At 54.8% G+C, this 22,073-nt stretch overlaps 1 protein-coding gene and 1 pseudogene across 1 annotated transcript in view; both read right to left on the bottom strand.

The window, feature by feature from the left end:
• The window catches only part of IGSF21 (immunoglobin superfamily member 21), a 212,655-nt gene that overhangs the window by 125,773 nt on the left and 64,809 nt on the right, over nt 1-22,073 (bottom strand). The window lies entirely within an intron of this gene.
• On the bottom strand, nt 21,345-21,496 carry LOC132232247 (U1 spliceosomal RNA; annotated as a pseudogene).

A 22,073-nucleotide genomic window follows, 5' to 3' on the forward strand; every position in this document is an offset into this window, starting at 1 on the left:
CGATGGTAGGATCGCTGTGCATGCCACACGGCAGTTTGCACATCTGCCTTGCCTTCTGCAACGCGAGTTCCATACCCAATAGTGTTGAAAGCGGAGTTAGATAAGTGCTGCGTTTCGCGCCTTCTCCCGTGTGCGTCCTCCATCCTCGCGCCACCCTGGGGATATTCCTCGGTCGCAGGAGGAAGTGCGGTTCAGAGCCTCAGAGCGCCTTGCTCTATGGCTGCGATATAAGCGGCAAGCTCAGGATTTGAACCCAGATCTGCCCAACCCGGAAGCCAGTCTCATCCCACCACCGCCAGCGATCACTGGGAGGAGAGTCACGCAACAGGCTGAGGCCACGTAGGACATGAGTTCTGGTCTCAGCTGCGACCAGCTCTGGGACCTCGGGCAGGTCGTCCCTCTCTCTGGGCCTCAGTTTCCTCATCTGTGAAATGAGGGATGAGCTGGATTGTTGGGGCCTTCCCGCTCCAATCAGTCCCATGTCCACTGTTCACTGCGCCCAGATCTCGCCACCTTCGTGTCCGGTACGCCTCCCCGCCATTTCTCCGAGAAGTGTCTGCCAACTACTCAGCCACCAGCTAGAGACGGGCTCTGTCTTTTCCAGCACCGGCTGTGCCACCAGCCAGCCTCGATGCGTAAGCCCCCCGCCCCCCACCCGTGGTATCGCAGCGCGGCATCAGGAGTGGCACGGATTCATCCTAACTAAGGGGTTCATTATCCCGAAGGCGGCCATCACTCTCCCCTCTATCTCCGACAGCGTTTATACGGCTCCCGTTAAGACACATTTAGCAAAATCGCAGACAATATTTAGGAACCGGCGCCCTCCCCATGAGGTGATGACAAATAGCTCCTCTGTCCGGAAACCGACTTGCAACATCCCAGCGCTGCCCCTCCCCTTTCCCAGCTCAGAGGGGATGCTTGCAGAGGTTGGACTCATGCCTGGCCCGTGGGTGGACAGGAGTTCATGAGGGTTTCCATGGGGGGAGTACGCTGAAAAGAGACGTAAATTATATTAAGGTGACCGGGTGTCTCAGTGTGCCCAGGACCAAGGGATTTTCTGAGACCAGGGTGGCAAACTGAAGCAGCTTGGTCACCCTAGTTCTAACCCCACCCCGGCCATGGGTGGCCCTGGTAACTCACTCACACCTCTCCACCTACGTCAATCATGAGGGTAGCCACGCCTCCCTGGACCAGCCTTAGGGGCTGTGGGAGTGAGTGCTGACCTCCTCCTGGCGCCTGTGTGTTCAGGGCTAGTCAGCAGACGATGGCAGAGGTTAAGGAAGGGCGTTGCAAGATCAGGATTTGTCTTGGATTTTCTGCTTCCATCCGTGCCCGCCCCTCCTCCTCCTCCAGCAGCCACAGTGGCTTCTTTCTCTAAGATGCTCACTCCTGGCCTTCTCCGGCCCTCAGAGCCTCCGGGGGCTCCACAGAAAAAGTCGAGGATCCTCTCGGGGTGACCCAGCCACGTCCAGGGTTCTGGTGTCGCTGGCCCCTCTCAGCTCCTAGGCCCCATCCAAGTCCTGCCGTGTCCTCCCCTTCCTCCCCCGAACCCTCTCGCTGTCCCCTCTGCCCCAAGCCCTCACTCTGCTCGGGCAACTCTTGCTCATCCTTCAAGGACTCATGGAAGTCTCACTTCCTCAAGAAGCTCTCCCTCACTCCCTAGGTCAGTGGTTCTCAACCTTCTGGCCCTTTAAATTCAGTTCCTCATGTTGTGACCCGACCATAAAATTATTTTCGTTGCTACTTCATAACTGTAATGTTGCTACTGTTATGAATCGTCATGTAAATATCTGATATGCAGGATGGTCTCAGGCGACCCCTGTGAAAGGGTCGCGACCCACAGGTTGAGAACCGCTGCCCTAGACTATCAGTCCCCCAAACCCTCCCTCCCTGCCCGGTAGGACACTGAGATCGCCTGCAGAGGTGTGCTCGGCGCACACTCACTGCCGCACGAGGCCAAGAACTGCTTCCATTTGCCATGTGACCCACGTGCCTGGGACAGCGCCTGGATTGGAGTAGGTGTTGAAACAGGAACAAATTAATCCCGCCCCGTCCCTAGACCTCCCTGTCGTCAGAGTGGGTGGCGTTCCCCAGAGGCCCTCTCAGAAGCACCCCCTCCCTGTGGGCCTTGGCCCAGGCAGCTCCAGGGCCTCCCCTGACCCCAGGTGCCTTCTGATCCTCCTCTCTGACAACATCTGCTTGGACCAGTGTTGGTGCCACTGTGGAGTATCCAGGGGCCCCTCGTGGGGCCAGGCAGGAGACCCTGTCCAACAGAGGAAATCGGCCCTGCCCCACACCGATCCTGCTTGGGCTTGGGCCCGGGCCCTGACAATCCTCCCCCAGGACCCTGCACGGCCACCTCGCTGGTGTCCAGCCTCCAGCCTTGCCCCTCCAATGCGCCCACCACACCGGTGTCTCCACGATATTTCTCAAGCGTCAATACAATGACGCCCCCTCTCTGGTTCATGCCATTCATTTTCCCGGCCCATTGCCTTCCAATTCAGGATTGAGTTCAGACTCGGTCATGGCCAACTGGGCCCCAGTGATCTTGCCAAGAGGCCTCTCCACCTCGCCCGTCTCAGGGTGCGTTTGTGCCACCTTGGAATCCACCCACCAGCCCTGCCAGGCTCTGTGCCATTTCCTCTTCCCAGACTGTCTTCCTCCTCTGAGTTCACCTACGGAAATTTCCACACGTCCTTTCAGGTTCAAAGCCACAGTCACCCGGTCCTTGATTTATATGAGTCTGATGCTCCCTCTTCTGAGCTCACAGCCCCGTGTAAACATCTCAATCACAGCCTGTCCGCATCACATTGTAATATCACATATGCTTCTTTCTGTGTGTCTCCGCCCTTGGACTGGGGGCTTCTTAAAGTCAGGGACCTGGTGTGCATCTGTATGAATAAATGAATGAACGAACCCACACCGGAACACTGCACGAGACAGAGGCAGGGCTTCGTGAGCAGGAGCCCTGGGCGAATGGGATCACACTGCAGTCCCGGGCACTGATGGCTGTCCCGGGCCAAATCCTTCTCCGTCTTCCCACTGCCTTTGGGACGAAGTCCAGACCCCTTCCTCTCACACTCATGCCTGCTCCTCCTCAGCTCCTCTCTTGTCTCTCTGCCTTTTTCCCAGCCTCAGCCCCCCTGAGCTCTCCAAATATGCCTGGCTCGTCTGGCTGCTGGGTCTGTGTACCTGCCTTCCTTCTGTCTGGAACATCTACCATCACTTGACTCGCCTGACGCCCACTCCCAGCTTTGATAAACCCTTCAAGTCTTAGCTTAGCCATCGTTTATCTAAGGGCCTCTTCTAATGCCTGCTCCATACCCAGCACCCAATCCTGGGCTGTGTCCCTCTCCTGGCATCTGCCATAGCCCCGGTGACACCCTTTTTTGCTATCACTGTGGACTGCGAGCTGCTAGAGGGCAAAAGTCTGTCTCAGTAACTGCTGTCAGCGCTTAGCCTGCTCTGGCCACACCGCTGGCATCGAAGGCATGTTGAATGAATGCATGAATCCATGGGTGACTAACTTCTTCAGCTATCTGGCCTAACATTGGCCATAACATCCATTCAGATGTTATTGGGCTATGAATTTGCCACCCAATATCTGCGCCAGGAGAAATTATCTAGAGGGGGATGCCCCACCCTCACTTTGGTCCTCACCTCCCCCAGCAGCAGGCCAGCTCAGCTCTGGGCCACCAGGGACCTCAAACACTTTGCAGCATTTGCCTGGAGACATGCCTGCCACTTTCGGGGGTCCCTCCCCTGCCCTGGTCTCCCAGGCCCTTCCGGAATATACCCCTGTGTGATCTCCAGACAGCCAATCGGATCCTCCTCTGTCAGGGGCCATCGATGCTCAAAGGCCTTGTTGTATGAATGTATTATTCCTGACATATGTATTATTTATCATTAGTTTGTTTATTTATTATTAATTTGTGTTTCATTATTGATAATGATGTGGTTATACTATTAATAACAAGCTTTGAGAAGGCTGTTCTATGGTCCTTTGTAGATACCCGATGCTCCCCCAATTCCCTGGAGAGCCAGGGTGGGGCATTTTCACCCCATTTTATGGGTGGGAGACGCTGAGGCCAGAGAAGGGAGGACTTGTTCAGCAGTGCGTTCCCCTGAGGTGTCTGTAAGGGAAGAACTTCCTTAGGCAGCAGCATGTCCTGGGTTGACAACAGGGTAGAGGGCATAGATCCCTGCAGGAGACTGATGTGGCTGCCAATCACTTCTCCATCTAGACCCTCGTGTCCTCCTGCTTGTCCCAGCCCCTGCTCTGTGCTCACTAGGTTCTTGGTGAAAGAAAAAAAGCGAATGAACAGACGAATAAAAAATAGTCAACAAAATACATCAATGGGTCAGGCTGAGAAGTCAGTCCCCGAGGCTTGGTTTCCTCTGGGGGCTTTTAAATCGGGGTGCACAGAGGGCCTGGCAGCCCCGAGTCCTTGGACATGACTCAGAATCATGAGGACAGACTCCTGAGCAACGGAAAGGCTTCTCTGACTTGGGATAACATTTAAAATATGGATGGTAGGTTATTAAGAAATATTTTAAAAGAAAAATAGTTATGACTCAAGGAACACAGTCTAAGTGAGGTTATAAACTGGCCTTCATCAGTAAAACGAGGCGGCTTAATGAAAAAAATGGCCATTTAAAATGGGCCTCCATGAAATAATAATGCCTCGTAAACACAGGGTCCGTTAGCATGGAGGAATTAATTGCTGAGCTCTGAAGCTCAAGGCACAATAAAGGAATCCTTAATTTTTTGGGTCTTTTATTTTTCTCTCCCCAAAAGGCAACACACACAAGACTGGATTTTCTCATGTTGGCACCAAAGGGCCTGGATATTTGCAAAGGGAATTTGCTCAGTGACAGTTATGTCTCCCTCCGGCTACTCATTTAAGAGATGGTCTGAAGGAAGCATGGCTTCGTGCTCTGGATCTGCGTCAGTTTTAAATAAACTCGAGTGGTAGCGTGTGTCCCCCCCCCCCCCTCTCCCCAGCCCCAACGGATCAGGGAACGGGCTCATCTTGCAGAAGGAAATCTCTGAATCCAGACTCGTCAAGCCCACAGTTCAGTTACCAGCACAGCAGCCTCACCGGTCCAGTGCACTCTGCATGCATCTGCATTCAAGCAGCCGTTCCAAATAGCCCAATCAAGGCAGAGTGGGCCCAGCCAGGGGCAATCCCACCCCCCACCCCCACCATGGGGGCCTTTGGCAACATCTGGAGACATTTTTGGTGGTCACAACTGGTGGTGGGGGACGCTACTGCATCTGTTGGGTTCAGACCAGGGTTGCTGCTAAACATCCTACTATGCAGAGGATGCCTCTGACAGCCAAGAAGCGTCCAGCCCCAATGGCCAGCAGTGCCAAGGTTAAGAAACCCTGCAGCAGAGAGAGCAGAGGCGCAGGAGACAGAGAGAGTCCCCACGCATCAGGACCTCCTTCTGAAGCTGGGAGTGCAGGTGGCTGAAAGCTCTCCCTCTGTTACCCCAGGGGTGCCTCGCACCTGACTTCCCCCCAAACCTCCCCATCGTCACAGGGGATCAGCTCTCTCCGCCGGAGCATCCTTCCTGCCCTCCGGGACCCGCTCTGCTCTTGGGATAGGCAAATCCTAGGAGGCAGTCCTTTTCCGGTCACCCCTGGCAGATGCATTTGTTCTGCAAAGCAAAGGAGTCCCAGCTCACAAAGAGAGTCTTCCGGCTCCCTCCTCCCCGGGGAGGGCACGCGCCTCCCTCCTGGCTAATCTCGCTCTGCCTGCTTGGCAGGAAAAGCAATCTGGTCTTCATATTAATGCTTTATTAAACGCACCCATCGTGCAAGATAAACATCAGCCTATTACAGTTGTTGGTTATAGAGTGCCTGCTTGTCACCCGGAGGCGATCGGGGCCTGATTCGCTCCCCATCTGACTTCTTCCTGCCGGAGGCCAAGGGAGAGATTGTAGACATCTTACTGAGTGGAGGGGTCAGGGGTTGGGGAGCAAGTGGGCTGGGGCGGGGTGAGCAGGGGGCATTGTGTTCCCATCCTCCAGGGCCCAAGGCAGAGAGGCAGCCTCGAGGCAAAGGTGGTACCAACCATGTCTGGGTCAGCTTGTCACCAGGGCCTAGAGAGTGGACAATGCAACAACTGGATACGCCTAGCTCAACTTAGAAAACAATGGTGCACCTACTATGTGCAAGCCCCACCCCAGACCAGACCAGCTGCCGTTCTGATAGGAAAGGGCTTGTGTCAGGCCATGAAACCAAGTTGGAATCTTGCTATATATATATATATATATATATATATATATATATATATATATATATATATACTTGATTTCAGAGAGGAAAGGAGAGGGAGAGAGATAGAAACATCAATGATGAGAAAGAATCATTGATCGGCTGCCTCCTGCACACCCCCTACTGGAGACTGAGCCCACAACCCAGGCATGTGCCCTTGACCGGAATCGAACCTTGGACCCTTCAGTCCGCAGGCCAATGCTCTATCCACTAAGCAAAACCAGCTAGGGCAAGCTTCTGTCTTTTTATCCATGAGGCAGAATCCAGATGCCTCCCTCCCAGGCCTGGAGAGAATGGATGCACAGGGCTAATGTGTCACTCAATACAGGGGGGATGCTATCATTGTCAGGACGATTTTGCTACTTTTGATAGGTCTGATTAACAGCAAGACGCACAAATCTCAAGTGAACACCTCAGTGGAATTTGACATGCTGCACACCCACATAACCACCACCCACATCAAAATGCAGCACATGCCCAGGCCCCCAGGGAGTTCCCCAGCGCCCTCCGCCAGTCGCCGCCCCCACCCCCAGGATCACCTCTGTGCTGGCCTCTCCGTCATAGCTTGGTTTTGCTTCTTCTTGACCCTCCTATAAATAGAATCATGCAAGATGTGCCCTTTGGTGTCGGGCTACTTTTTGTCAACATGATGTTTTTGACATTCACCCATGTGCTGCATTTATCAGTAGTTTATGCTTAAAAAAACATGTTCCCAGGGAAGTATTCCATGATAAGAAATACCACGATGGGTTTATCCATCCTACCATGGAGGGACATTCAGGGGGCTCCTAGTTCGGAGATATTATGGATCAAGCCCATTGTTGTCGTGAAAATAACTTTCCTAGGCCCAAGGGGCAATGGACTTTCTTCTGTTGGATTTTGGGGGGGAAAAAAAGCAAGTTGCCTTCATTATGTCCACCCAGCCCTGTGGACCTTGCCCGTCCTCCCAGGGGCACTGGGGGCATCTCTTAGGAATGCTGGCCATGTATTTGCCTTTGATGGGAATCCTCTTCCCCCATCTCTCTCCTAGGGGCGTGTCAAAGCCAATCCCTGACACTCCCCAAATAGATGACACTGATGCTTGAACCTGCTTTGCCTTTGGGCCAAGTATACACGTCTGTCTGTTTCTGATCTGCCCACAAGCTGCAGGGAGGCCAACACCCTATTTTCCAGGTAAAAAAAAACGGAAGCACATGGATTCATTCACTCGTTCACCTATTAGACAAATATTTACCAAGCACCTGCCAGTTGCTGGGCCATGGAAAGAGCTTTGCATCGGTCTGGTGGGAGATGCGCGGACATAGAATTACACCCCTGCCAGATCCTTCCCGCTTCGCAGCCTTAGTGCTGAGCTCTCTTGTATTTTACCGCATCCACTGCCTGCTCTCTGCATCATTAGTCCCAGCTCCCCAGTGAGACAAAATTGTCTGTTGTGGTTTCTTTTTAATACTTCCATAATACACAACACTCTCCGGATTACAGCAGTGCTTAATAGACGCTTCAGAAGAGTGCAGTAGAGGCTGGTGTGGTCAACTCTATGACTTGGTATCTTCAAGGTCCACGTTAGAGACCTGCAGAGACCCAAATAGAGTTGCCACAGGCAGAGCTAAACCATATATCCCATTGTGTAGGTCAGCGGTTCTCAACCTGTGGGTCGCAACCCTTTTGGCGGTCGAACGACCCTTTCACAGGGGTCGCCTAAGACCATCCTGCATATCAGAGATTTACATGACGATTCATAACAGTAGCAACATTACAGTTAGGAAGTAGCAACGAAAATAATTTTATGGTTGGATCACAACATGAGGAACTATATTTAAAGGGCCAGGAGGCTGAGAACCACTGGTGTAGGTGGAAGAGATTCAAGGTCCAAGAAGGCCTCCACGCACCCTTGCTGGCTTTGAAGAAAAAATATGGGCAGCTTATAGGAGCAGAAAGCTACCTGGTCAACAGCCAGTGAGCAAACATGGATCCTTAGTCCCACACTCACAAGGAAATGAATTCTGTAACAACCAGAATGAGTTTAGAAATGGATTCTCCCCCAGAGCTTCCAGATGAGAGTCCAGTCAGTCAGCACCTTGGTTTTGATCTTGTGAGACACAGAACAGAGACCTGAGCCTAGCTTATGCGGACTTTGGACCTTAAGAATTATGGGATTAAACAAACACGGGTTTCTTGTAAGCTTCTAAGTTAGGGATAACTTGTTATGCAGCAATAGCAGACTAATACAAGGTGTTTTCTGAGATCCCAGCATCTAGGGCAGCTGTGGGCAAACTACGGCCTGCATCCGGCCCGTTCGGCTGTTCTATCCGGCCCTCAGAGCCGAAAGAGCGGAGGGTTCTCTTGCTCTCCCCTCCGCTCCTTCACCAGCAGCAGTGTTAACATGGCAACGTCGGGAAACACGGCCGCAGCTCCTTCTTCTGAGTCCAGTTTAAGAACCCATTGTGGCTCTCGAGTCAAAAAGTTTGCCCACCCCTGGGCTAGCCCCTGGCCTCGCTCCAACCTCGCTTCTTACTCCTCCCTCTGGCTCACTCCTTTCCAGCCACCCTGGCCTCTTTGCTCTTCCCTGAACACCCAAGGCCATCCCTACCCCAGGGCCTTTGCACTGACTGCTTTTCCTTCCTGGAACACTTTCATCCAGCTATGCACATGGCTTGCCTACTCATTTCATTTTGATCCCTGCTCACTGTCATGTCACCACAGAAGCCTTCCTCGGCCACCTAGTCTGAAATTCTCTAAAACTCCCACCCAACGTCTCTCCCTCTCCCCTTTAAATACCTTTATTACTTATGACACTACTTCTCTGCCTGATGCTATATTTTACATTTATCCACTTGCTTATTATCAATGCTACATACCCTTTTACTCACCCCGCCATCTCCGACTAGAATGTCAGCCCCACGAGGGAATGGACTTGGGTTTGTTCACTGCAGTGTCTCCAGCACCAGGAATGATACCTGGAAATCACTGGCATTTTTAGTGCCCTCGATGCACTAGCCACGGCATCAGGTGCCATCTAGTAGCTTTAACAAAAGGACAAGTCAACACGGCCATTCACCATCAAAGCAGATCACCTGACCGAGCAAGGCCCACCGTCAGCAGGATTCCATAGCTCTCTCACTAACCCTTGCCAGCCAGCACACACCGTGTCCCCTGACTCTGATTCTGCATTTTGATCAGGATCCTGCATAGCGGTCACCTTCAGAGAGTTGTCCTCCAGCTCCAACGGGACTCGAGGGTTCCCGCGGAGCTCGGCCGGCCGGCATCCCCTGGCGAGCAGACCTGGCGTTGTATGTCACCCCCCACGCTGGTCCCCGAGATTGCCTCCCTCCACAGCGGCTGCTTGAGTCATGGCCCGTAGACTGCACTCGCTCAGGGCCCCTTCGCCATCCTTCTCGTTGTCAGCAAGATAAGGGGGAGTCGGGGAAAGGCCCGGCTGACAAACATCCCCTGTGCAAGCCAAGTGGTTTTTCCACCGAGAAGGTAACTTTCCCGTTGGTTCTGGAAGAAAGAGACACAGCCCCCCTCTTATCGACATTTTCGTCTTTAATGGCTGCTCCCTTGGGGGATTTCAAGATGAATATTTGTTTTAGAAAATAAAAAATGATACACGTAAGTGTACAGGAAGCCAAATTCCTTCCTGGAAACCATCTGACAGAGAGAGGCACTGTTGGTATTTTTGGAATTCTCATTCGTTCTCTGTCTCTCTCTTGCTTTTCATCGACTTTGTAGCGCATCTCTGTGACACTAGTTTCATCTGACATGTCAAGGCACACCCTCTCCTGTCCGGTGGTGGGGTTAATTTTATGTGTCAACTTGAATGGGTCGCAGCGGGCCCAGGTGGAACATTATTTCGAGTGTGTCTGTGCGGGGGTTCCTGGATGGGACGAGCATTTGAATTGATGGACTCAGTCCACCAGGTTACCCTCGAAGGTGGGTGGGCATCAGCCAATCCATGGAGGGCCTCAACAGAGCGAAAGGCTCCGCTGCTGAGCTGGGAGCACCCCTCGCATCCTCTTCCTCCCTCGGGCTGGGACTTTCACCATCAGCTCCTTGGGCCCTTGACGTGGATTAAATCACACCCCTAGCTCTCCTGGGCCTCCAGCTTGCAGACAGCAGATCCTGGGGCCCCCCAGCCTCCCAGCAACAGGACATATGGACACTGTTTCTCTGGAGAACCCTGACTCATGCAGACTGTGGTGCCTCTTCCAAAAGAGAAGAAGTCTCAGGATGAGTTTTCTGAATGGATGCTGCACTTTCTGGAACTGGCTCTCTCTAACTAGATTTAAAGATGCTAATGGCTCCATTTATTTCTGTCTTAGTTTGGACTGTGGAACACCATAGACGGAGTGGCTGATAAACAACAGAAACTGACTTCTCACAGTTCTGCAGGCTGGGAAGTTCAAGATCCAGGTGCGACAGAGAGGGCCCGCTTCCTGCTGCATAGACGGATGTCCCCTCCCTGTGTCCCCACAGCGTGAAGGAGCTCGCTAAGGTGCCTTCAGGGGCACCAATCCTGTTCAGGAGGCTTCCAGCCCCATGACCGAATCCCTGCCCCAAGGCCCTGCCTCCTGATGCCATCACATGGGGGTTAAGACTTCAGCACATGGATTGTGGGGGGACACAGACATTCAGTCCACAACACCAACACCAGAATACCCCAAACCTCTTCCAGGCGCGTGCAGACAGAGGGAGTGTTTGCAAACCCTCTCATACCCTGTTTCTCCAACTTCAGCCCATGTTAAACAGAACTGAAATGGGGGGTGAGGGATGCCCGGCCAGTGTGGCTCAGTGCTTGAGTGTCGACCTATGAACCAGGAGGTCATGGCTCAATTTCCGGTCAGGGCACATGCGCGGGTTTCAGGCTCGATCCCCAGTGCAGGAGGCAGCTGATCAATGAGTCTCTCTCCTCACTTCCTCTCCCTTCCTACTGAAATCAATAAAAATATTTTTTTAAAAAAGGAAAGAAAAGAAAAGGGGGTTGGAAGCAGCAGCACGGGAAGGAAGACACTGGCCCCCACGAAGTTGTTTCTCTGCGGGACACACACTCCCCGGCTCCAAGGGGCAGGAGGCAGCCCTGAGAGGTCAGCTTGCCCCTCCCGCTGCCTCCGACCATGATTGGCTGTGAGTTCACTCTTTTCGATTTCCCTCTAGTTCCTATCCTCCCCTGCCTGGTCTTTTTTTTTCCGTGTGAAGAGAATCCAGCGCTCCTGCTCCAAGGTCTGCAGGTGAGCTTGTGAACTGGATGACTCTCCAACCAGCTCAGCCACCCGGACCTCCTCTCCTCCTCTCCCCTCTATCCCCAGGCCTGTGCTTGGAGATGGCAAACCAACAGACCCAGCATTTGTAACTCAGGAGGTAAATCGGGGGCCAAAGAAAACTGACAAAGGCACGGCACACCCACAGAGGAGTGTGTTGTCACTGTGGTTTGGAGACCAGCTGGGACGCCTTTGGGTCATTGAAAATGAGAATGAGCAGCAGCAACAGGACGACGAGGAGAGAGCTGAGCCTGGCGGGGAAGTGCACGGACTCTGGAGCCCGGCTGCCTGGGTTCACATCCCAGCTCTGCCTCAGGCAAGTGGCTGCACCACTCTGCGCCTGCTTCCTCCTCAGCGGAACGGATCAGTACCTGCTTCAGGGGCTCGGGAGCTCACGAATCCCTTCTCAGAGCAGTGCCTGGGCCCTGCGTGCCCTCCGTGCCCTCTGCTTTAGGACTGTGCTCTCACCACGTGCTAAACGCTGCTAAACCTCCTCTGCGGCAGGGACTCCACAACCACCGACAAGACGAGGGTTGGTCACAACTTACAGGTCAAGGAACCAAGGCTTAGAGCAGCGTGCGCCAAACTGCGGCCCCCCGGGTCGAGTCCTGCCCGTCGCCTGTTTCTGTAGGGCCCACCAGCTAAGGATGATTTTTAATATTTTTAAATGATTACATTTTCAATGGTACCCACATAACAGCTTCCATTTTACCTCTGGGCCCGCAAAGCCACTTGGCCCTTTATAGAAAAAGTTTGCCCACCCCAGGCTTAGAAAGAGTTAAAGGCTGGAGGCAGGATTCTGTCCCCAAATTGGTCCAATTCCATATAGACTCTGCTGCTTTCCTTCTAATGAATGTTTCTCCTTTAGACCAAACAGAAGGGTATTCAAACACCATTCATTCATTCATTCATTCAACAACTATTTACCAAGGGCTGGAGGCAGAGCCAGCCATGTCCCTACGCGGATGAGGCCTACCGTCCAGGAGACATAGGCCAGCTCACTGCTGGACCTAGAGCCCCCCTCCCATCCCTCCCTTGAGGCTTGCACCCGCTGGGCTCTGCAGGGAGGAGCCGAGGTCTCTGGTAAAATGAAATTGATCAGGAAACCCCTTTGGGTGACTGACAGCTGATGGCCTCCAGGGAAAGCTCACCCACCCACCACCCAGAAGCCCAGGGACTTCAATCCCACTGTCACACCGCGTCCTGTCCCTTCCCACGGTCCCCAGAACCCTACAGAGCATCAGGGTGGTGTCCCTCTCCCAGAGCCCAGCCCAGCGTGGGGCCAGAGGGCCAGGCCAAGGCGTCGCCCTGAGGTGACGAGGGCTTGGGGATGCGTGCTCTATGCGTGCCGTTTTGGGGGTCTGTCCATTCCCTTGACTTGGTAGCCTAATGGGTTTTAATGGCGCCCATCATAAACGGAGATGGTACTGATTTAGGCGGGGAAGAGAGGCCACCCGATTGTGGCCTGGTCGCCCAGTGAACCATAAAGGTGACATCTATGAGTTTCAGCTCCTGGTGTTTGCCTTGGGCTGGCTTCCCGGGCCCGTGCCCTCCGGGCCCCACCAGCTCCGCCCAGCCCCGGGAGTTGGAGATGGCATCGCTCACCTACTCTGAATGTATGGAGAACCACAATAGGCTTATGAGAATATGGGTGTTTACAGCCTATTCTCATCATGGGAAAATTGACATTAGGGAAGTACATGATAGAAATCTTGTGTACTTTCCAGAATGTAAATAGAGTTAAAAGGGAAACTGTCAGGAGAGGCGGCGGGGCTCAGCGGTGGGAGGACGCTGAGCGGGCCTGGAATGGAATGTTCCAGTCACTGGGTGCTCTCCTAGACAAAACTGACCACTCTGGGGGTGACAAGAGGGAGCGAGGGTCGGGGAGGGAGGGAAGATTAAGGTCGTGGATTTAATATCGGGCTCATTTGCAGGTGGGTTTAATCAAGATTAGAGGACAGAAATAAATGATTGCACTTACAGGGCACAGAAATGGATGCCCGGGCCTCGTGGAGCCTCTCACTGCTGATTTCTGGGAGCTTCTACCTGGAGGGCTTCGTCTGGGATGTAAAAGTTGAAATCTTGGGAGTGGGGTGGGCGAGTGGTGCCAGGGAAGAAAGGCAGATCCTCGTGCCCTGGTCAGGGGCACAGGGGGCCAGGTCCCAGCCCCTGCATCTCCTGGGCCAAAGCTGGTGTCCAGCATCAACATGAAGAGGAAATCAGGGCCAGAAGGCTGCGTCACCGTGGCTGCTGTCAGCCTAGCTGGGCTGAGAGCCCCACTGGGAAGTTTCTAGTGGACAGACTTCGCCAGCTCTTTAAAAGTCCAGCGATAATGTGTCTCTAGGTAGAAAAGCTGTCCCTTCACAAAGCCTTGTTGCTGGGTCAGCCCTCTGCGCCACAGATCTGAGCCCACCCTGTTCTCTGCTCTACAACCTTCATTGGCTCCCCAGTGCCCAGGACCAATGTACTCCTTAGCCTGGCCCTTCCAGGTGTCAGTCCAGCTGCCCCTTAGAGCCTCATCTCCAGGGAGCACCCTCGTCCCCCAGAACACACACTCAGTCCCCGACCCAGCCTCCAGGGCTGCCCACCCACCTTCTTCCGGCCCTTTGCTTGGTCTGTTCCCTCCGCCCAGAATGCCCTTCTCATCTCGGCATCCTTCTGGGCTCAGCTCCACTGATCCCTCAAGAGCTTGCTGATTGAACTCTCCCTCCATGCAGAAGGGACACCGTATCTTCCATCAGTGCTCATCTCTCTGGCGTGGCCCTGTCTCATGCAAACACCATAATCTGCTCACACACCTCTCCCTGCCTGAGGACAGGATGAGGCGGCAGAGGAGAGAAGGGGGACCCCTCACAGCAGCTTTTCATGGGGCTGTGGCGGGGCAGACGGCATAAGGCAGGCGACCCTCTGGGCAGGGTGAGCTGAGCGACAGAGGCTGCATCCAAGGACAACAAGGATCCCTGCTACCCGAATTGGAGGGCTTGGCCAAAGGGCGGAATTGTGGGGTGAACTGTGCCCCCCATCCCGCAAGAGATAGGTGGAAGTCCTCACCCCCAGTCCCTGTGACCTTATTTGGAAATGGGGACTTCGCAGAGGAAACCAAGTTAAGACGAGAGGGGGCCCTACGACTGGTGTCCTTATACGCAGAGGGACATCGGGACAGGGACACCAGTATGCAGAGGGAGCACCCCATGTGACGACAGAGGCGGGGTTCCAGCCATGCAGCCACAAGCCAAGGGCCGCCCGGACTGCCGCAGCCACGGGAAGCGGGGAGAGCAAGGCGGGGTTCCCCCGGGTCTGCAGAGGGAGCGTGCCTTCGGACATCTAGCCTCCAGAACTGTGAGAGCATAGATGCTGCTGCTTTCGGCCACTTTGCTATGGCAGCTCCAGAAAACTAACGTAGGGAGGAAGGACAGAGGAACAGCTAGCTATGCACCAAGCTTGAGGCAGCTGCGCATCCATAATCTCATGGGACCCCACTTTGTAGATGAGGCAGATGGCTTTTTCCTTATTTTTTTCCGAGCTGATGCAGACCCAGAGAAGGGAAGTGACTGCAGAGCCCACGGCTAGGAGGAGGCAGAGCTGGGACTTGAACTGAGCTTTCCCCTTCCCCCTGCCTCACCGCTAACAGAGTCTCCGAGGGCCCCTAGCCGCCCAGGGAGCAGCAGAACCCAGGCATGGGCCTTCTTGCGGCTCCGGGAGCCCCGGAACGGCCCCCCTCACCTTGCCTGGTGTCCTGCTGCAGACAGTGCGCTGCCCGGGATCGATTCCCAGGGGAGCAGCTGCCCAAGCGTGAGCCCAGAAAGCGGGAGCATCTTATCTGACAGAGCAGGGCGGGCGCCCGGCTCCCGATAAAACTTTGCCCATTTGTTAACACGTGTTCTGAGCCGAGATTACCCTGCACGGCGCAGACAATGGAGGCGATTAAATAGAGCGTGAGGCTGGGACTGCCGCAGGTGAGATAGTGAAGGAGGGAGGCCTGGGGCGTGCAGGGGGCGGCAAGGGGCTGCTGAATGCCCCCCCCACCCCATCCCCTGGGCTCTGTTACCACAGCCACAGGGAAGGTGGCACCAGGCCCAACCCCCATCACTTGAAGGCAGCAGTGCCAAATCAGAGACCCAGGGAGCCACGGGGCTGGGATGCTGAGAACTTTGAGGCAGATGGTGCTGGAAGCGACAGGCCATCTTGGAGATGTCTCCGAGGGCTGTGCCCAGCAGAGCTGAGGGATCTGAGGGTGGACGGGGCGTGAGGGAGTCCAATACAACCATGAATGGGGATGTTTGCGGCGGTTTCACCCTTGATCAGGCACATGTCTTGTTTCATTTTCACCGAGTGAGGTAAGTTCTAGCATTATTCCCATTTTACAGATGATGAAACAGAGGCTTAGGGAGCTCAACTAATTTAAACACATCACCCAGTCAGTAAGTGGCAGGGGCAGCATTTGAACTTGGGGCACCTCATAGGTGGGGCACAGGGCCGTCAACCCACCCTTTCACCAGGGCAGCTCCCCATTTATGTGTTTGACATTTTGGGGTGCTTCCCAAAGCTGTGTATTCGAACGGTCTAGTTCATTTGCCTCTTTTACAAGCACGGAGGCATGGCGCGTCCACACTGGGTCTGGGCCTCCTTCTCCCCGAGCTCAGGCTACGGGGGTCCCAGGAAACTGCTGCCGGGCCACCCTCCATGCCGGTCTGTCCAGTCTGCATCTGTGCCCCGCATGCCGCTGCCTCGCGCCTCGCCTCACGCTGGCTCTCTCTCCACTCAGCCCCACGGGACGCGCCCCGGGATCTTGCTACTGCCCTCTCCAGGGCGCTCCTGGCTGAGCCCTCCGTGGCTCCCCCTGCACAGGCCTCAGGCCCCGCACCTGAGGTTCAGCATCCCAGCCTCAGTCCCGGACCCACCGGGGAGGGAGGCCAGGAAGCGAGAAGGGGAAAGGGACTGACCAAGAGCCTCATCCGACCACCCTCTCTGTCCCATGAATCCTGTCCCTACCACATGCTCCTGCTCTGGGTGGGCGTCTGTGCTGAGGGGAACGGCCTTCCCACCATCAGTTTATGCTAATCCTTTTAAACAGCAAAGCTTTTACCTCCATGATCTCATTAGATCCTCACCCACCCCAGGAGTTAAGTGGGGCCAGGAGGGAGGTGACGGGACCTGGGGTCACCCACCATCCAGTGACGCCCAGGCCTGTGTTCCGCCTGGCGCCAAGCCTGGGGCCCTTTCTTCCCTCCTCTGTGCTCTCTCTCTCTCTCTCTCTCTCTCTCTCTCTCTCCCCCCCCCCCCCCATGCATTTTGTGCACCGGCCTGCTCCCTAAATTTAGAACTTCCCCAGGCCGGGGAGCACCATGCGTTTGCTCTAGCAGGAGGCAAGCTCCTGGCAGGCCCTGTCTAACATCACAAGCTCATCTGGAGACCGTCTGCACTTTTAAAGGCCTGGCGATGTGGCTTCTCTCGCTTTACAGCCAGGAAGATAAAAATGGGGCGACAAGTGACAAATGTCCCTCCAGCAGCCCAGGAGCCTGGCTCGTAATCTCCCGCAGTTCTCTCTCTGGCGGCTGCTTTGCACAGGTGGGGGCCGGCTTCCCAGCCCACGGCCTTCCAGGAAGAAGTGCAGGTGGCACAGGAACTGCTACACTGGAGAGGGGGGCACGTGTGACCTGCTGAAGCCCAGACCTCCATCAGGCTCCTGCTCGGGTCAACAGACGCCCCCCTGTCACCCCCTCCCCCCCATCAGGGGACCCCCATGGCCACTCAGAAGTGGGGAATTCCAGTCAATCGAGTGTTGATACTGAGACACATTCCATTAGACACGTCTTTGTTATACATTTCCAGAGGGTATGCAAGACATCGGCTACAGTTAAAACCCAGAGTTGTCTTTAAAAATATCCTCTGCAAAGAGCCACACTGCCAATGAGTGATGAAGAGCCTACTATGTGCCGAGCACTTAAGAACTTTGATCTTTCGAATCCTCCTTCTCTTTTTACAGATGAAGAAACCAAGGCTTGGGGAGGTGAGGGGACCTGCCCAGCCAGCACAGCTAAGGAGCAGTCACCAGACAGGACTGCTATTCGCTGAGGACAGACACACGTGCCAGGCCCTCTGCTTTCACCAGAGGCCCCACGAGATGGGCTTGCTGATTTCCCCAGGTGACAGAGGAGGAAACTGAGGTTCAGAGTGGCTAGGCCACAAACCCAAGGTCACACAGCTGGAGTAGCAGAACCAGGTTTGGACCCGAGCAGGCTGCTCAATCCAGAGCCCGGATCCAGGTCCACCCTCTTCCCCTACACGCAGTGGCATCTCAGTCAACCCCACTGCCTGGGAACCCCTGAGCGCCAGTCGGTATTCGGCACACTCCGTTATTAGGACACTCAGCTGCATGAATGGCAGAGCTGACGTCCGAGTTTGTGGGCCTATATCCATGGGAGGGTTTCCCAAGGTCCAGAAACGTTAAGGAACTCGTCGAAGGTCACACAGCACATGGCGGGCTGATGGAGACCTGGAATCCCAGGCCAGACCTCCTCTCGGGTCTCACACCTCCTGCATCTCGGAGCCCCCTCCTGGGCCCAGAGCCCACTGGGCTTGCTGTCGGGGGTCACATCACCTCTCCCCTCTGGGCCTCGCTGCCCTCCAGGCCCCGAGGACGCTGGGTTGCCTGCCTGTGACCTTGGGAAGGGACGGGGGTGGTTTTAACAATCTAAACACACTCCTTCCTTGCGTCGAGATGCCCGGCGCTGAGTGATTTGTATGCTCCGAGCACGTCACCTCCTTTCAGGAGACGGAGAGGCTGCCTGAAAAGTCATTTTTCAGCATTTGACACAAAGTCTCTTTCTCTCTCTCGCGAAGCCAGATAACCATCAGCAGCCGGGCCGATTAGAAAAAATATATACTTGGTACCGGGAAGCCAGGAAAAGAAAGGAAGCCAGCCCATCAGTCTTCCTTCACGCGCGGGGACGGGGGTAGGGGTGGGGGCGGCTTTCCCACCCTGCTCTGCGGCTGGGGTGAAGGTGATCTTCCGGAGCCAGCAGCCTCCTGGAAAAATGGCATCTTCCCTGAGTGGGGGCACAGGCCAGGCTCGGGAGTCATGAGGACAAGCGTTCAAGTCCCAGCTCTGCCGCTTCCAAGGGGTGTGATGTTGGGCAAATCACTTCCCCTCCGGGAGCCTCAGTTTCTTCATCTGTCAAATGGGTATAATGAGTCCCTACCTGGTGGGGCTGCTTGGTGGCTCAGATGAGATAACGCATAGAGTGCTTGCGGCGGGGTCTGGTGAATAGTGAGCCATCAATGTGGGCAAGGGAGAGGGCCTGATCCCAGGAAATGGGCAGGCCTGCTCCATCATGAAGGTATGGCACAGAGACCACTTTCCTGCCTTCCCTGCGCTCACCCCACACTCCCCTCCCCACCCAGCAGGGGCTCAGGAGGTGGGCATAAGACCCTTCCTCTCTGCACTGAGGTCAAATCAGGCCCTGCAGGTCAATACTGAATCCAGTGCACTGAGCAGTTAGTGATACCCAAGTCTCTCCCTCTTCAGCACCCTCCCCACCCCGAATCCATTCAGCCCACTGGCCTCTCTCTCCTGGATCACAGGATGGACTTCTTGCTGCCTCCCTTCCTCCAGCCTCCCTTACCTGCTACCAGGAAAAGCCTCCTGCCATGTCCAGTCCCTGCTTAAAAGTCCTCAGTGCCACCTGCCTCCTGTCTGTCTCAAGGGAAGTGCTATCCCAGGAGAATGCCCCACCTCTTCATCTGGACTCCTCCAGCAACCCTTCCCTGCCACCTTCTCTCTGGACCCCCTCATCCCCCGCCCCTGCCGCCAGGCCTCAGCAAGCCACCTGCAGTTCTAGAAGCTCCGAGCCCCTCTCCTGCCTGAAGGGCTCTGCACCTGCTGCTCCTCCAGCTGCACTGACCTTCCCTCTCCTTTCTTGCTGCCACCGTGTCACTGCACCGCCTCCCCCGTCACGCTCCACGCTGCCTCCTCTGGGAAGCATTCTCTACCTCTCTCCCACTCCCCATTCTGGACTGGAATCCTCGCTGGGCTCCCATGATCCCCTGCCCTTCCCCCATGGCCAGTCTGTTTGCGTGTCTGTCTCCCCACCATGCCGGTCCATGTTTCAAGTTTACAGCACATAATCCTGCTAATAACTCCCTGTGGAATGAACGAGTGAACGGCAGGGCGCCCCGATGTGCCGCTCTCTGGGTTAGCGCTGGGTCCACAGAAGAATAAAGCACAGTCCTTGCCCGGAGCACGTCGAGGTGACTCCAAGTCAGGGAATATAAGGTGCAAAGAGCACTGATTCCTTCCAGAGAGACACCAGCCACGGGGCTGGGCAGCTGGAGCAAGGGCTGACACCCCGGCAGGGCGAGGGAACCTGGGAGGGGGCAGGTGGTCTCTGGCAGGTTCAGAAGCCTCCAGAAGGTGAAGGAGGAGAGAAAGGAGGGGTCCCTCTGCTCCTCCATGCCTGTTCTGATCCTCATTCCAACTCCATTTCAGCTCATCTCCCGCCAGCCAACCCCAGTGCTCCAGTCCATTTGGGGAGCCCTGAGCACCCCAGGGTGCCTTGCACCATTCTGCTGGCACACATGCCAGTCCCTCGGGAGGCAGCTGGTGGCTGGCAAGAGAGTGAACCTTTGTCGAAGAGAGGCTCAAATCCAGCTTTGTAGCTGTGTGATCTTGAGTGGGTTCTGTCACCTTCTGGAGGTTCTGTGAAATTGGGTGAAATCCTTTCCCCCTCGAAAGAGTCGGTATAGGGGCTGATAGTGTGCCGGCCCTCACACCCACCCACAGCGCCAGGATGTGATCTTGGAAGGAAGGTCTTTGCCGAGGTAGTTGGTTAAGATGAGGTAATGTTGCTTTTGGGTGGGCCCCTAATCCCGTGGTCTGCAAACTGCGGCTCTTGAGCCACATGCAGCTCTTTGGCCCCTTGAGTGTGGCTCTTCCTAAGCCTTAGGAGTACCCTAATTAAGTTCATAACAATGTACCTACCTATACAGTTTAAGTTTAAAAAACTTGGCTCTCAAAAGAAATTTCAATCGTTGTACTGTTGATATGTGGCTCTGTTGACTAATGAGTTTGCCGACCACTGACCTAATCCAATACGGCCGGGTCCATATAAGAGGAGAGACAAAGACAGACACACAGAGAGACACGGAGAGACCACCACATGGTGACGACAGGGGCGGAGACAGGAGCAGAGCGTCTACAAGCCAAGGAATGCCAGGACTGCTGACGGCCCCAGAAGCTGAGACAGGCCAGGACAGAGCCTTCCCAGGCAGCCTGGGAGGGAGAGTGCCCTGCCGACACCTTGCTGTCAGACCCCGTGCTGCCCAGGTGAGAGAATGGATCTCTGTTGTCGTCAGCCACCAGGCCGCAGTCATCTGTCAGGGTCGCCCTGCCAGACCAACACCGTGGATGGAAGAACCCAACGATGGATTTCAGGTGGAGCGCAAGCACGGAGCCCGCACACAGTAAATGCCAAACACATTAGCTCCGGCCGCTTTTATTAATTCCGTCTCCGTGTCTCCCTTCTCTTCCCCCGCCCCCTCCCCCGGGGTTCTGAGACGTCCGGCTCTGCAGAAGCAGGAATCCAGCAGCATCCCCTGCTGACCAGTCCACTGAGCGCCTTTCACACCCAGCTTCACCCTACGTCCTGCCCATTAGCCTAAATTCGCTCCTGGTCTGGGGACTTGGAAAACAAGCCACAGAGCTGTTTCTTCATAAAATCATGGAGTCTCTGAGTCAAAAGGCACCTCAAATGCTGACTCATCTAATTCTTTTCTGGTTCTTTTTTTTTTTTTTTTTTTTTTTTTAGGGGAGAGTGAGAACACAGTCCCTACCACCAGTCGAGTTTCCCACATTTGGGGAAATCGCAGGGGTCAGCACATCCAGAGTGCCATGGATGAGCCTCGCCCTGGGAAAACCACCTTTGTGATCATGGCCTCTCCCCTGCCAGGTAAGTATCTCTTCCTGGTCCTTGATTGTTCTCTAAATTATAGCAGTGTCCCCACACTCACAAACACCCTCCCCAAACACTCACAAATACCTCCCTGCATGTGTGTGTATGCGCACACACACACTCATGGCAAAATTTGTCACCTATCATAGGCTAACTAATATATATATATATATATATATATATATATATATATATATATATATATATATATATTTGTTAATCTTCACTTGAGGATATTTTTAGTAAGAGGAAGGGAGAGGGAGAGAGAGAAAGGGGAGAGAGAGAGACACATCGATCGGTTGCCTCCTGTACATGCCTCCACTGGGGATAGAACCAGCAACCTAGGTATGTGCCCTGACTGGGAATCAAACCTGCAACTCTTTGGCGTATGGGACAACGCTCCAACCAACCGAGCCACCCCGCCAGGCGGCTAACCAATATCGTGTACCCCGTGAGTGTAACGGACAAACATCCCACCAGACCATGCCCCTCCCCTGCCCCCCCCGCCTCCCCCCCCCCCCCCCCCGTGGCTCCTACCTCCCTTGGAATGGATCCCAGACTCTGACCTGGCCTCAAGGCCCT

Source organism: Myotis daubentonii, chromosome 3 (genome assembly GCF_963259705.1).
Source record: "Myotis daubentonii chromosome 3, mMyoDau2.1, whole genome shotgun sequence".
NCBI classification, from domain to species: Eukaryota; Metazoa; Chordata; class Mammalia; order Chiroptera; family Vespertilionidae; genus Myotis; species Myotis daubentonii.